Here is a 16,739-nt window from a genome sequence, read left to right on the forward strand (position 1 = left end):
TCAATTGGGATTTGAATGCACGATGGAACACAAATGCAAATACTAAATTGACACTGTTCACCCATGCCAAGGCCCTGATCCCAAGCATATGACACATACTGTAAAGGAGTACCTATATATTTATTTAACTGTAAAAAAGGATAATAAAACTAGGGGAAACACCTCAACTAACCTAACCTATCCTAACTACACATTACCCACAACTGGCCCTAACTACCCTAAGCTAAACTTACTTATCACATTTAACTAAACAGTCTGAACATCAACCCCTCCAGCCCCCTTGTATGACGGAACACATGGAGGACAACATTTACTAACCTAACCACATACTATCTTATCCTAAACAATGATATATTTTTTTGTATTTTTTTATATATTTGTTGTATTTGTTTATTTTTTAATACACAAAACCCCAACATCATCCCCCACCCACCCACAAAAAAACACTAAGCCCCCTAAACCCACTAAATATAAGAACCAGGAAAGAGGAGGGAGGGGAGGGAATAATGGCTGAGGTCCAATAGTTATAAGTTTGCCCTCCGCATGATCTTTTTTATCCCACCACTCTCTTGTTAATCTGGGACACCTCCTGCTGCAGCCTGTCCATTCTGCGCAACATCCATTGTATGTCACGTTGCATGTTCCTAAAATCAACATTGTCAACGACTGCAGCAGGGGTGGTCTGTGTGCCAGTTGTGTAGGGTTGTGCTGTTGCCGGTGCCATTCTTGGAGGGGGAGGTGCAGGGGCTGCTGTCAGTGGTCCAGGAACGGATGATGTTGATGGACCTGCAGTGGTGGCTGTCATCCTTGGTGCCACTTGGGTCGGAGTGGTGGTGCTGGTGGTGGTGGCTGTTGTAGACAGGAATGGGCCCCCTTGGTCAAATGCCATCCAGACCCCTGTGGCTCTCTCATGGCGATAATGCCGTGCCATGTGGCAGAACCCAGACTCAACATCCAGAATGTGGTGGTAACACATCGCCCTCCTCTGGAATTCGTGGATCTGATTGACATCCATATTGGCTGCTGTGAAAAAAGATGAAACCAAACATTAGTTACATATTTGTGTGATACAGCTATTGATGATATTAAAAAAAAATCATCAAAATTAGCTTAAACAGGCCAAATCACAGTACAGATCACAGATTGTCCCTGAGGAAGTACATGCCAATGCAGCCTACAGATGTCCTATCTAACAGCATAGCAATGCTTTAAAAGAGGTGTACCTACTTAAATGATCTAAGCATCATTGTTCTGCCATTAGTCACATAACAAATGCTGCAAGTCCTCCACATGTGACAGGCCAACTAATGACTATCTTCTGGATGACAAGCAAGGGCCACAAGATCTGTGATTTGTAAATGGAATTCCCAGGATGGTATGCAGTTGCTAATCATGAGTGGGTATCCTAGGTTGGAACAAATGAATTTCTGAATTACATGTATGTGTACTACACTTGGATCCTCAGACCTAGGTACACATATTTCATAACCCTAAGCCTGTGCCTCAGGGGGGATGGATATGCAACACATACTTTCAAACATCAAGGACAGCCAGGAAGCTTTGGACAGCTGTCCATGGGTTTAGTCAGTCCACCACAGGTAAGGAGGGTGTCCTACTAGGGTAGACACAAATATTGTACAATCACATCCACATTTACGTTCCTAATTGCGGACAATTGTCAACATCATTTGATATCACCAATACCTGTCCTACAACAAGCACATAGATGCAAACACCCATCTTGGCTCGAGCTGCATGCACACCTATGACGTTGTACTCAAGTGCCACATAAACGTAGCACAACATGTGAAGCTAGATGCTGCTAGGAAGTCAAACATACAGTCCTAGATGTTCATTAGTTAACAGGGAGGCTCAAGTCTGTGGGTAATACTTCAGCATCCCTGCTCAGTGTGATTCAGGGTATGACTTGCTGACTAAATCATGAAAATGGCTACCTCCAAATTATTCATTACAAGAACTGTAACAACAAATGTCACACTGCTCACCTGCCCATGCCTACAGCGCTGCACTACAATCCCAAATGATGACTTTACGTCACTGATTGTCCAGCTAAATATGGGAAAAAAGTCAAACTCCAGTCAAGTCACATATCAGATCGTGTGCCAGCACATCATACCTTGCTATGTGTCCAACACAGAGGAGTCAATCACACAACAGCTGCAAACACAACACAGAACTGAAATATCAACACTTACTGGAAATGTCTGGGTCCGAAAATTGAGCCACTTCTCCAATTGTGTAGGGGGCAGGTCCACCTGCAAAGCATGGAAGGGCGAAATGTGCTGAATGTCTGTGCACTGTACAACACTTTGAAGAAAAAAATTACTGTGTGTGACATTATATCTGATAGTCCAGCCCCTCTGGCATGATTACACTCCAACAGACATACCACTGCAGACATGTATTGACCCTGTCACTGCAGTGAGTGATACACACAAATATGCACACATGCAATAGCCCTAACAATCATGTGGTGACAAACATGAGTCCTCAATTGGTTGCAGATTAATTTATAGAGGGTATTCCATTTATTCATTTGTTGTTATGAGAGACATGCAAAGCCACGTTCCTGGTGCACTGCAATACCAGTCACTCAGGTACTGTGGCTTGTGCATCAAGGGACAATCAGTTACTGTGTGATTCTCATGTGGGTTGAGTTTAGCTCATGAATTATTATGCTTTCCTTGGTCCATTACATGTGGGCCTGTGTTGTCTGTAGGTTACATATGCTACATTGACAGTGTACCCTGAGCCAGATATGCCCCCTATGACACCATAATGGCAGGGAACCTGTGTCTTACTTGATGACAATCTGATGCTACACATGGATTGGCCATTTATCTAAATTAATACAACAAAGAAATATATGCTGACAGTGTCTATTTTGGTCATCTGTGACAGAATGCATGGGCACAGGTGTAGTCATTGCACCTGAAATGTGTCACTCATTCCCCTGTGTACCCATATCGGGTATTGGAATTCACAGTTAGCCACATTCATCATCTTACATTAGCCAAGTTGGGTGATCTGCGGGTATACAACAAACTGACACTGTCCCATTATTGAAACATGGTTCAGCAAATATCCTGCTGTGGCAATCTTGATGATGAAGGTTTCAATTTGTATGCACCTTGGGAATGGAAGCAGTCAAAGGAATGCTGGTCTTCTGATCTTAGCATACACCCATGTCTGTGATAGCCTTCATACTGGAAAGTTAGCTGTTGTATATATGCTGCACTAGATCAGCAGGGGTGTACCAAACGTAAAGTAGCAAAGTATTTGGGCACTTTATATGTATGATGGAATCGGTCAGGGGTCCCTTTCAAAACATCATGCAAGGAATAAATTGTGACCAGGCAATCACAAACTTCAGGTTTCCCATGATGACCCAATAACTTATGAGAATTGCATGGTTTTAAAGTAACACAGATGACAAGTGCATCAGCTCTGTTTCAGCTATTGTGCCCAAGGCAAATTAAAACACACAGGAACAATGAACAGAGGGCCAGATATTTTTTGTATTCCTCAATTTGTAGCATTTGCTTCATGGTTTACTCTACAGCTATGGAAAGTAGCACCCAAACGTTTAGATATGAACCCGTGTGTATATTACTTTGGCATCCATTTCTAATTTAATTGAGGCACAAACCAAGTCAAAGTATCAGCCTAAGATATCACCAGAGGTTAGGAAGAACTTTGTACGTATGGCCAGGAATACAGTTCAGACATGTATTTCAAATAATTGGGGACCACATTAATTCCTAGCTTGAGAAATACATCTCTTTCCTGGTACACTCACAGATCATGAATAAAACATATGTTTGAGCCGCATTACTATTATCTATTGACACCAAAGCGGCACTAATTTACAAGATCAATTTGTGTTTTGTAAGTTTGTACAGCTGTTGCGTCAACAAATGATGGTAATGTGTAGCAAATATTGTATAAATTAGGGCCACTGTATATTTAACTTGCATTCCACATGCCAAAAACATTGCATGCAGCATATCAACAAATCTGCTACTGTCACTACAGAGCATTTCAATGTGCACATTACTCTGAATTGTACTCACCAACAAGGCCACCAATCACCACACCCAGGTGGTCTTGCTCTCTGGCAACAAGGTCAGCCAGCGATGCTTGAGTTGGTGCTTGTTGCGCGGTGTGTTGAAAATTCTCCTCAGATGGTACAGCACCTTGGACCACCTGAGCCTCCTCGCCTCCATGTGATACCCCTGTATCACCCTGCCACCAGCCTTAATCATCAGGGGGAGGAAGTGGCACACCAGCCAAATGAATGCCCCTAGCTCCTCCTTACCCATTCTCCCCAGAAGTGGCCTACCCAACATGACCAAAATAATAGTTAACGGAAAAGGTACAGAGGAAAATACAGGGAAAGGAGGGAGGAAAATGAAAGTTAAGTAACCCACAAACAGCCCAACAATCCCCAAACTAACAATACCCACTACACACTCCCACCAGTACAAAGACAAAATTAGACAACAAATATGACAAAAACACACTTACATTGAACAACTGAGACAATTACTAAAACAACAGATGACAAATTGGATGGGACACAGGAGACAAAAGCACAATTTGGACAGACAAAACTCTCAGCACAGCCACACAGTCTAGAAAAATCACAGACTGCAAAGTCAAAGTGAAAGTACATCGACTGTACCATTTCTGTAAACAGGATATCCTATTACATCACATCCTGTCTCAAATGTGGTGCATTTTTATTATGATGCGTCAAAATTTTATGATGCTTACGGGCTGTGCGTCAATTTTTTTTATGCAAATGCTTCAAAATTCCCCCGCATTCACAGTTCCAGATATTTTTCATTGGTATCCAATTACATGGGGTACAGCGTAGGAATTACCGCTCGGGCCCAATGGATGTATAATGGCTGTGAGTGTCATTTTTCAACGCAAATGCAGCAAATTTTGAAGCGTCTTTTTTGATGCGTTTGCATCAAAATATCTGTCTTTAACTGTGTTTGTGTCATTTCTCTCATTTTTAACATACATGAAAGCTGTAACTGTACAGAGATGGGCTGTCTGCGTCTGCATTGTAAGTTCCAGTGTTTGGGCACATGTTGCAGACCACACTACTGCGGACCATAATACTCATGTTGGTGTACCGGATGAGCACTCTTCACTGGCGTAACAGCTACCCAAACATTTTAAAAAAAAATTGGTATTACCTAGTTTGAGCAGGTGGTGTGTCAATAGAGGATAGCAAGACTACACAACTTAATACATTCACTCGTGGCCTCTGTGTTTATGTCTGTGAATTGGCTATTTCAATTGTTGTTGGGCCTCTGTGTGAACGTCACAAGACGTGCTTTCCTTAATGTGCTTTTATGCATTTTCTGTAAATGTGGCTAACCATCAGTTGCTATTCAGTGTGGAAATGAGTCAGGATATGTGTTTGTCATACACGTAGCATCTAATGCTGTGTGAGCTTCCCTGACTTTTGTGACAAAACATTGCCCATGACAAACTATGCACAGGATTGCTAGAGTACGGTTGATAATGGCAATGTTACAAGAGTAAGCCATCACATCTACTGGAATGTTGGATACCACTTCCTGGTAACTTGTTTGTATACTACCCATGAGTCAGGCATTTGAAAATGCTATGTAGGTACAGTGTCCCAAAACCAATCCAAAAATGTAATGTCACTCCACAGTTTGAGTCATATAAATGACTTATGTTTCTCTTGTGGCAGTGGAGGACCAGCAGACCAAGCTGCATGTGTTCACATATTTCCAGTGGTTAATTGCACAAAGGTGTCCAGTTCAAGTGTGTGGCCATGTGTACCCGGTGTCATTATTGTCCTCCATGTTGTCACAGTTACGTGCAGGTATAGTCATGAGTCTGTGGAGTCATTTCCTGCATTAACAGAGTATCCTTCAAAGCAGAATTGACCGAAAGCCAAAGAGGAATTGACAACACACATGGGGATAGTCCAGCTATGGCACTGCAGAAGTTTTATGAGGCTGACAGCAGGGCAACCTTGGTATGCTCACAAACTTAATGGATCAGTAAATAGAAACCGGCAGGTTTCATCACAACATTTGTACACAGGGTGGCCTCTAAAATTCCCCTGCAACAGGGAACATCAGTGCTTCTGTGCTGATTAATCTCACAGCTAGTCCCCAGGCAAGCACCATCATTGGGTTGCAGCCAATGTGAATCTGTGTGTGGACCGTCAGGGCACAAATATGTTTTGTCCTTTCATGCACATTAGCAAACATTGTTTGTTGTGCTGGAGGCACCATACCCAATCCATGCATACAACCATGGTACACTGTCACAGTTTGTCACTCATGCATACATGAAACCCAGACCATGGATAGGGCGGGAATTAGACTATTTGAATACATGTCCCAGACCACGATACGATAAGTAAACTGATTACACTATACAATCTATTTGAGGATTCATCGTAGACCTACCAGGCACAATACCCCATGAGGAAAGTGAGGGCATGGAAAGCAACTATGAGACAAATGTAGCCACAGGGAACCTTTATGGTAACACAAAGACAGGAACCAATCAGGCTAACAGGATGCAGCCTCTGTCGGGAACTAACATGAACATGGCAAATGCACAGTGAGCAGACTCTGACTGGGAAAAGCTGGAACAACACTGTGGAAAATAATAACTGCATTTGTGCTGTGGGCTGCAATGTTACACAATAACCCAAGGCCTGTGTTACACAAGTGATTTATACGGCAATGCGCAACAAGGATATAGATAAAATAGCAGCTTCTAAGCTGTTCCAGGCAGCAGCAATGGCAGTGCAGGTTCGAATGTCTGGTCTGCATGGAAGTGCTCACAGGTGTGTGCAGCTTCAGTCTCTCACAAGTCCTGTAGGTGAGAATCAAGTTCACAGGGCCAACAGTACCTTTCACATGGGAAGCAATGGACAGGTGATTACAGGTCCTACAGACTACCAGGCAGTGCATTATTGGACCTGAAGTCCATGCAGAGAGATGAACTAGGACTATGGCATGCCATACTAAAGAGGGAAACACACTGGACTCAGAATGTGAATCTGGGTGTGTGTAGATAAAGGATTATCAGGCGTACAAATAGTCCAGTTACAGGGCCCCCTAGAGAAAGGTGGGGAGAGACTGAAAATATGCCTGGGGCAGGACTTAAAACCTGGGATGGCTTGCGCAGGGCATGTCTTGTGAGCAATGCTTGTCATACCTGGGGCACTCGTGCTATCCATTTGCAAATTAAATGGACGCCTTGTCACACATGCTCCTTGCAGAGATAGCTGATGTCACACTTACTGCTGTCAAGGGTCTGGTCATACATTCCTGTTACCAGTGCAATAGCACATCCACTGCCTCATGCATGAAGCAGTTTTTTAACTTATGATTGATGGTGTCTTAGTTGTGTGCCATATGCTGCAATGAACCATGTTGCCAACATGGATGTGTGCCATAGCTGTGCTACTCTGATATTGCCCTTCTAATGTGAAATGGACAGGATATATGTCATGTACACTGTGTGTGAAGTTAGGTGTACATTCATACCCATCAAATGTGATGTGGCTTTTTCAGTATCCTAATCTGTATATCTGCAATGCTCCATGAAGCTAAACTCTGATTATTGTATTGTATTGTAATAGTATTTATATAGCGCTTACTACCCCTGATGAGGCGTCAAAGCACTTTTTGGCGAGTAGCACGCTACTCCGGAACCCAACAAGAATTAGTGATGGATTAGTATCGGGAAATATGAGTACAGTTTTAGTATTATTATGAGCTAATTTGAGCCACGGATATGGGAGTTTGTTAGTTAGATTGACTGGAGTAATGGAGGGGTGGCGGAGGAAAGAAATCCAGAAGTGTTAATTGGGAGTATATAGTAATACGATTTAGGCTTGGGATGAGTAAAGGAGGATGGAGGAGGGAAGAGTCTGTGGAAGGGGTTAGGGAGATCATATTAGCAGGGTGAGATAAATGAGGGCGAATTTAGTAGTGTTGTTTGGGAGGCCATGGTAGTAAAGTGAGGTTTGGTGAGTTAGATGTGAAAGCGGAGGGAAGAGCTTAGGCAGAGTTATTTAGGAGATGAAAGTAGTAGAATGGATTTGGGATGAGTCAGAGTGGGAATGGAGGATAGATTGATAGAGACATGACATATGATGATGGGTAGATAAGTGTGATAAGATGAGAGCAGGGATTCATAGATATCTAGTATAACAACCCACCCAGGAGCCATGCAATGACCCACAAACATGGCAAGGACAGAACAACATACACACATACATACAAATATATATATATATATATATACACACACCCATACATACACACATGAATACACACACATATGCACACATATAAGTACATACAATACATATTTAGAACCATAGGTAAATATACTTAGTTAAACAGGTCTAAAGAGTGTGTGTGTATTTTATTGTTATGACATAGTAGTGATACATATTTTCTAAAGAACTATACATAACTAGAAATATACACATAATCAGAAAAAATATTTATCAACATAGGCATATGCAGTCCATAGCAGTTTGAATATGGTGGTTATGAAGGAAAGAGCCAACTCTTGAGTAGTTTTCTGAAGACAAGAAAGTTATCTGTGGCTCTTATAGTTGGGGGTAATGAATTCAAAACAAAAATACTCATATGTGGTGACTGGAAAAGTTATGGCCCTCTGTGCGTCTGGCCTGACGATCTCAGACCACCTCCTCAATTATCCAAGGAAGTTAAAAACCTTGGAATCACCATGGACTCCAAGTTAACTATGAATGCCCAAGTGGACAAATTAGCACAAACAAGCTTCATCACCTTGAAGACTCTACAACGCATCTTCCCCCACCTCGGATTTCCACAGAAGGTGCAAGCTACTATCTCGCTTGTACTATCCAAACTGGATTATGCCAATGGCCTCTACCATGGATCATCTCTATCTATTATGAAAAAACTACAACGTATTCAGAACTCCACAGCCAGGCTACTATTACATGTAAAGCTGCAAGCCCACATCTCCCCTGCCTTGAGAGCACTACACTGGTTACCCTTTGCCAGAAGATGCATTTTCAAGCTGCTTTGTATCACCCACAAAGCTATACATGGAACAGGACTGCTTTTTATCAGAAACAAAATGACCAAATACATCCAACAAAGAAACCTCCGCTCAAGATTGGCACCCCACCTTAGAACACCACCATACAAGAAAAAGACTATAGGTGGTACATCCTTCTCTGTTCCAGCAGCCAAACTATGGAATTATGATTCCTAGGGGTCATGTGATGCATAAATAATTACCCAGACCCTGATTTAGTGATGAAGTGAGGTGTTTAATGTCATATGGTAAGACAGTGTTGATGGTGACTAGAGTTAAAAGACGTTTTGTACAATGTGTTGTCTCCGACGCAATCTTGCTGCAGGGTTTGGATGGTCCCCCTCATGTTGATGGACAACATCCTCCTCTTCCTCCTCTTCATGAATTTGTGGCTCTGATTCATAGAGGGGAATGTTCCTCCTTACACATATGTTGTGCGAGATGGCACAGGTCAAAATGATCTTGCAGACCATTTCAGGTGAATATAAGAGGCTGCCTCCGGTGATGTCGAGGCACCTGAATTGTGACTTCAGGATGCCAAAAGTCCTCTCTACTATGGTGCATGTCCTCTGATTTGCCTCATTATAGGCATGCTCTGCTGCTGTGCTTGGGTTGGCAAATGGGGTCATGATCCATGGCTGGATCCCATACCCTGATCAGCTGAAAGAGAAAATGAGTGGATAAATGTTGATGTAGCTTGCACCATGATTATCACTTTGCATGGCAGGTATTATCTTGTGTTGGCTGTGGCTCATCTGTGTTGACCGTCTTGAGAAGAGACTTGCTTAACTTTACTGCTTAAAGAGACTTTGCCTTTCTGAACTTTGATGCTGTATCCTGATGTCTTGCTGACCAGGCTGATGTCCTGATGATGAAGACTATCTTAGCGTGCCGATCCAATTGAGGAGAGTTATACTATCACTGATGTTGTTTGCTATGTCTATTTGCTTTTGTTTCTAGGTACCAACTTCTAATTTTGATAGAGCCATAGTTAGATGTTTTTTCAAATTTGTGTTGACTAAATCATTTTGCATGAAGCCCAAACATGCTAATTCTAATCTAATGTTTGTTAGGGAGCTCACTGATGAAGTCCGCTATATGAAATAACAGCTGATGTCTTTTCTTTGCTGAATATAAATGTATGTAATATCATTTGTGCAGGTGTTCTTGTTATTAATTTGCACTGTGATCTTAGAATGTGTAGTCGCTCAAGCCTTGATTAGATTGTGTTTCTTTCGCCACTTCCGACAGCCAGTGTTGTTTCTGTATGTTTATCAATTGATTTTGAGATTATCCTGCGTAATATTAGCGTAACATTAGCTTTGTTAATATAGGGAAATAAATATTCTAACTTTTACATAAAGGTGTGGTTATTCATGAATGCAAGGTCATGGTGTGTGACAGTTACTGACTCCTATTGATTACTAATGTTATTGATTGTTATTGATTATCAATCTGTGCACATACAGGATATATGGTAGGAAAACCTTGAAGCGAGTCAAAAGGTTCATCAACCTATGTTTGTCTCCCATGTAAGTTTCCTTATTAAGGTCTGACGCGCTAACAGAGATGGTAGCAGAGGATGGTTTGTCTCCTTAAAAACCCATCATAGATGCCCGGTACAGGTTTGTCTCCTTAAAAGCCCATCATAGATGCCTGGTACAGGTTTGTCTCCTTAAAAGCCCATGATACAGTCCAGAAAGGGAGGTAGCAGAGTATGTGGTCCTGGAGATAGTAGCAGAGAAATAACAGATGTCCTTAGAGATGGTAGTAGGGTAAGAGTTAATACCCTACAGAGAGCAAAATAATTTGCAGGTTTGGAGAAATTGGTGAAATTTGAATGTATTCGTCAATAATACAAATTGGAGAGAAAATGTGCCCCTAAGAACCTAAAATGACTTTCCCAGTATCTCAGAGCTTGCCAATGGTTGTTTGAGGATATTCTCGGCGTTCTAGTGACGGTGTGAATGAAGTAGATTTTGTGGTTGGACAACTTATGCAAATCGCAGGTGAATTGTGATGTTTGTGAGAGCTTAGGGAGTTTGCGTACTCCAAATTAAGTCGTAGAATGAGTGTGCGTACTTCGAAGTATGAGAGTAGGGAAGTCATCGAACTTCACATGTGTGTGGCACATTGTTTTCACAAATTGTCCATGTGTTTGATGTACGGACCCTGCATGGTCCAAGACTCCGGAGTATATTGAAAAGTGTATGAGACACTTGGGCCAATATTTATACTTTGTTAGCGCCACATTTGCATAATTTTTTGACGCAAAAACGGCACAAACTTGCAAAATACAATTGTATTTTGTAAGTTTGCCCAGTTTTTGCGTCAAAAAGCAGCCCAAATGCGGCGCTAAAAAAGTATAAAAATGGGCCTTGGTTTTTGTTGTAAGTTTTCTAGTTGAATAGGTCGATCGGCGTGTTCGAGAAGTCAAAGTGTGAGTCAAAGTGAGTGAAAGAATTTTCGATTGAGATCTGGCGAGTCCTATGTGCACCAGGACAGATCCACTGATCAGTTGAGAGTGAAATTTGTGGGTTGAATTTTGCTTGCAAATCAGAGAAACTGAGAAAGAAGGGATGGCTGCTAGAGTGAAACGCCGTCACTGAAAAATCCATAAAGTTTCTGAAGTGATTGTGTTACCTTACCTGTAGTAAACAGACAGATTGGGTTTTGATTTTGTTTAGTGCTTACAATAATTTGCATTAGTTTAGTGTGAATCTGAGTTGGGAGGACAAGCCGCAAGACTTTGTCAGCTGCAGTACGTGTGAGTGTAACGTTATTGGAGCCGCACTGGGATAGATTGGTTAGTGGGAAGGGTCGCGCACAGATTGGCAGCCATCCATGAAGCTCAATTGGTTGAGAAGGTGGGTGAAGAGAATTCTGGGATTAAAAGTCACTTCCTGATTTGATTTAGAATAAAATAAAGGTCGAAAGGGTGACATTTTTCAAAGCTTTTAAGAGTGCTTTTGGGGGAGATACGTACATTACAACGAGTATAGGGGATATTGCACCGCTAGAGGGTACACCAGCTTATATTGTAATTGAAGAAAAGGACTTAGCGCCATGTCTTTGGTTGAAGCAGTGGTACAAGGTGACAGAGAAAGATGGGAGCCTAGCGTTTCCTGCCAATGGAACATTTAGGCCCGTATTTATACTTTTTGACGCTAAACTGCGCTAACGCAGTTTAGCGTCAAAAAATTTTGCGCCGGCTAACGCCATTCTGAAGCGCCATGCGGGCGCCGTATTTATTGAATGGCGTTAGCCGGCGCAAGCAGACCGGCGCTGCCTGGTGTGCGTGGAAAAAAACCACGTACACCAGGCAGCGCCGGCGTTGGGAAAAATGGCGTTAGGGCGTCTTAAAATGGCGCAAGTCAGGTTGACGCTAAAAAATCGTCTTAACCCGATTTGCGCCATTTTAAACGACGCCCAGACGCCATTTACATGACTCCTGTCTTAGTAAAGACAGGAGTCATGCCCCCTTGCCCAATGGCCATGCCCAGGGGACTTCTGTCCCCTGGGCATGGTCATTGGGCATTGTGGCATGTAGGGGGGCACAAATCAGGCCCCCCTATGCCAAAAAAAATATATAAAAAAAAAAAAATGTATACTTACCTGAACTTACCTGAATGTCCCTGGGGTGGGTCCCTCCATCCTCAGGTGTCCTCCTGGGGTGGGCAAGGGTGGCAGGGGGGGTCCCTGGGGGCAGGGGAGGGCACCTGTGGGCTCATTTTGAGCCCACAGGCCCCTTAACGCCTACCCTGACCCAGGCGTTAAAAAGTGGCGCAAATGCTGGTTTTTTTGACCCGACCACTCCCGGCGTGATTTTTGCCCGGGAGTATAAATACCACGCATTTGCGTCGCGTCATTTTTTTAGACGGGAACGCCTTCCTTGCATCTCATTAACGCAAGGAAGGCGTTCACGCAAAAAAATTACGCTATTTGCCCATACTTTGGCGCTAGACGCGTCTAACGCCAAAGTATAAATATGGCGTTAGTTTTGCGCCGAATTTGCGTCGAAAAAAATGACGCTAATTCGGCGCAAACGGAGTATAAATATGCCCCTTAATTTGAGGAGTTTATAGCATTTGAGGAGGGTGCTGTATGATCTGAAACCCCATTAGAAACCAGCACAGTTCGAGGCATTGGCAATCTGGGAGTTAGTGGCCAGACAGCAACAGCAACAGAAATTTGAGAGGAGAATGAGAGAGGCAGAAAAGACACTAGCAGAGGCTAGATGGGACCATGCTCAGAAATTTCGGAGAACCGAGACTTAACAGGGGATTAAGTTACTCCCTAAGATCACTCACAACAGCAAGAGAAAAGGAAGGAAAGCTACCAGAAAAACAAATAGGAGCCAAGAATGGAAGGAGTATTTTATTAACTATATATCCACATTTGGCAACGGAGAATGTACACCAGAAAGGAAAAATACATTTTTGCTACTTTACTTAGGCCCTGAGGTTTTAAAGGTGTATAATCATATGGGAAAGACACCCAGATCAAGTGAGTAGAGGGATGTTTTTACATACACACTTGAGGAACTTGATGCTTATTGTTCTCCTACTGTGCATATAGCTACAGACTGTTAAACCTGATAGCCTTATGGTGGTTTTCCCCCAACTTTTTGCCGGCTTGCTTCACTGTTTTGCTGATTTCTTTTCATCGGCCTAAGGACTCTGAGCACTTTACCACTGCTGACCAGTGCTAAAGTGCATGTGCTGTCTCCCTAAAACATGGTCTAATTGGTATACATCTAATTGGCATATTTAATTTACTATAAGTCTCTAGTAAAGTGTACTACATGTGCCCAGGGCATATAAATTAAATGTTACTAGTGGGCCTGCAGCATTGCTTGTGCCATCCACATAAGTAGCCATTTTAAACATGTCCCAGGCCTGTCATTGTAGCCTCAATTCAGTAGTATACTGTCACGTCGACTTGGCATTTAAAATCCCTTGCCATGCCTTAAACTCCCCATTTATTACATAAAAGTCACCCCAAAGGTAGGCCCTAGGTAGCCCATAGGGCAGGGTGCTATGTAATTAACAGGCAGGACGTATACTTTTAAGTTTTACATGTCGTGGTAGTGAAAAACTTTCAAACTTGTTTTTTACTACTGTGAGGCCTAACCCTCTCATAGGGTAACATTGGGGATTCCTTATTACAGTTAATATGTTGCAATTCCTGATTGAAAAGGAGTAGACCAGTCCTATTTAGTACCTATGTAAAGTTGGATTTATTATTACAATTTCGAAAATGCTACTTTTAGAAAGTTGCAATTTTCCTGCTCTTAGCCCTGTGTGCCTGAAGCCTGTCTCCAATTCACATCTGACAGTCGGGTGGCAGCTGGACTTGTGTATTCCCTCTACACAGCTACACACAAAGGGAGCTCAGTTGTGATTGATGGGCCATCAATATCCTGAAGGGCCATCTTGGCAGGGATGGATGACTGACACACCTGAATAGGCAGTGTCCTGTACCCACTCAAAGGGTTGCATACCCCCCTGATGAGAGTTTGTAGCCAGGGCAGGGAGGGAGGACACCTGTGCACTTCAAAGCCCTTCTTTGAAGTCCTGTCCAGTTCAGAGGCACCACTGGGTATAAGAACTGGACTTCTGACCCTACTAACTCAGTACACTTCTGGACCTGTGGATAATCTGCAAGGCAGACAGACTGTTGTGCTGCTTCAAGGACTGCTACTCTGCTGGACTGCTCTGGAAGAACTGCTTTCTTGCTGTGCTGACCTGCTGATCTTCTTGCCTAGGTGAGAAGGACTGGATCCACAACTCTTGAACCCAGAACCAGAATGACTTCAAGAGCATGTTGGCTTGCCTCCTGTTCTTCTGGAGTCTCAGGGACACAAAGGAGTTTCGACCCATCGCTGTTTGCTGCAAGTGTGTCCCTGCCAAGTGTTGCCAATCTAGCCCTGAGCCTTGGAGGTGGGTCCAGTCCAAATTCCATGCATCAATGCTACTCGGAACTGGTGCATCTCCATTGACGTCAAAAGATCGCCCTTGCTGCGTGGATCGAGGATACTGCCTCGCCATTGACCCTAACACATCACTGATGCTGTGGGAATTGGGAAAAACCTCACTGCTGACTGTGTGATGCATCGCCTCCATTAAAGACGCATCTCTGACTTTGAAAGTCACAGAGGTGATGCATTGCCTACATCTTGGGGATTGATGTCAGCGCCCCCTTTGCTCCTCGCATCTTGTTCTTGATATCGACAAAACTCCAAACCAAGGTACTGTTTCAGTTGGAAAAGGGTGGTCTCTATATCCGACCCCTACTCCATTGCATTCAGCCTGACTTTTCAAATTTGACCCGTCTAGCATGACCCCGGTCGGCGCTTTATGCTTTTAAGCACTACACCTAACTTTATTCTTTAAAAACTTCGTATCTCAAATTCTACTTACCGGATTTTTTTCATTTTGGTCTTGTTTTGTTCATTAAAATAAAATGATTTTTCTAACCAGGTGTTGTATTTTTGTGTGTGATGTTTTATTGTTTGAAGCGTAGCACAAATACTTAATCATTTGCCTCTTAAGTTAAGCCTGACGGCTCTGCCCAGAGCTACCAGGAGTGAGCCTAAATTAATTTAGGGGTGTGTTAGACTTACCCTGACTTGGATTGTGGTTCCTGCTTGGACAGGGTGCATACCTCTGCCAACCAGAAACCCAATTTCTAACATAGACCATTATGATTTATTTCACAGGAAACAGGGTGACACAGAGAAAAAATAAAATGTGTAGCTACATTCAGAAAATTGGTTGTTGCTTGTATATTTGGTTTGTTACATGCCAAACTAATTTAGAGATCAGATCATTATGCTATGTAATACTTCTAGTCTATATAATAGGTTGTATATTCATGGAGACTCAACCTTACAGGAGGTTGTATCCATTGTTAGCAAGCCTGAGCTCACTTCTAGGTATGAGAAAGCTGTGGTATCCTCAGGAAAGAATAAGACTGTAGGGGATTAATTAAAAGCAGTCGCCAAGAAACTAAATACTATGGAAGACTGCAAAAGTGACTAAGAAAAAAAATGTAGACAAAAGATTGGATAATCATTAAGCCCATGATAAGAGATATCCAGCTGTAAACCAAAAATGTTCTAAGTGTGGGGTTAAAGGACATTTGTGCGAGGGTGTGTCACTACTCAAAATCAGTGAAATGTATTGTTGATGATATGAATCAGGAAGGAGATTAGTCAGGTTCTGAGAAGGAATATCCTCAAGTTTTGAGTATCCATGACAATGTGGTGGAAATTAGTGGGCTTGGAAAGAGAAAATCTGTGTGTGACATTGTAGCAGATTGGGTAAGTGTAAAATTGGTAGCTGACATCTGGTTATTAAACCACAAAGATTTATGGGGTTCTGTAAATTGAAACTGGATTTCAAGGACAGATCGGCAGAGTGCAAATTGTATGTTGCTGTAAGGGGTCCATTATTCTTAGGGTGGTGGGATCAAGGAGAGTTTGGAATGTTATTTGATCCTAGTAGTCCAGACCCTGTGTTAATTGTGGAAGATGAGGTACATGTTGGGAAAGGTTTTACTAATGAATTTCCTTCTGTGTTTTTTGGTGAGATTCCAGAATT

The 16,739-nt window shown here is 42.6% G+C and overlaps 1 long non-coding RNA gene across 1 annotated transcript in view; it reads right to left on the reverse strand.

Annotated features, from left to right (window-relative positions):
- Nucleotides 1–208: 208 nt before the first annotated feature.
- Nucleotides 209–16,739, reverse strand: part of LOC138283265 (uncharacterized) — a 33,877-nt gene continuing 17,346 nt past the window's right edge. The window contains exons 2-3 of the long non-coding RNA XR_011201160.1: nt 2,217–2,276; nt 209–1,023 (exon numbers count right to left, since the gene is read on the reverse strand). This is a non-coding gene — a long non-coding RNA (uncharacterized lncRNA). The remainder of the gene's footprint in view (nt 1,024–2,216; nt 2,277–16,739) is intronic.

The sequence above is a fragment of the Pleurodeles waltl genome, chromosome 3_1, assembly GCF_031143425.1.
Source record: "Pleurodeles waltl isolate 20211129_DDA chromosome 3_1, aPleWal1.hap1.20221129, whole genome shotgun sequence".
In the NCBI taxonomy this organism is placed as follows: domain Eukaryota; kingdom Metazoa; phylum Chordata; class Amphibia; order Caudata; family Salamandridae; genus Pleurodeles; species Pleurodeles waltl.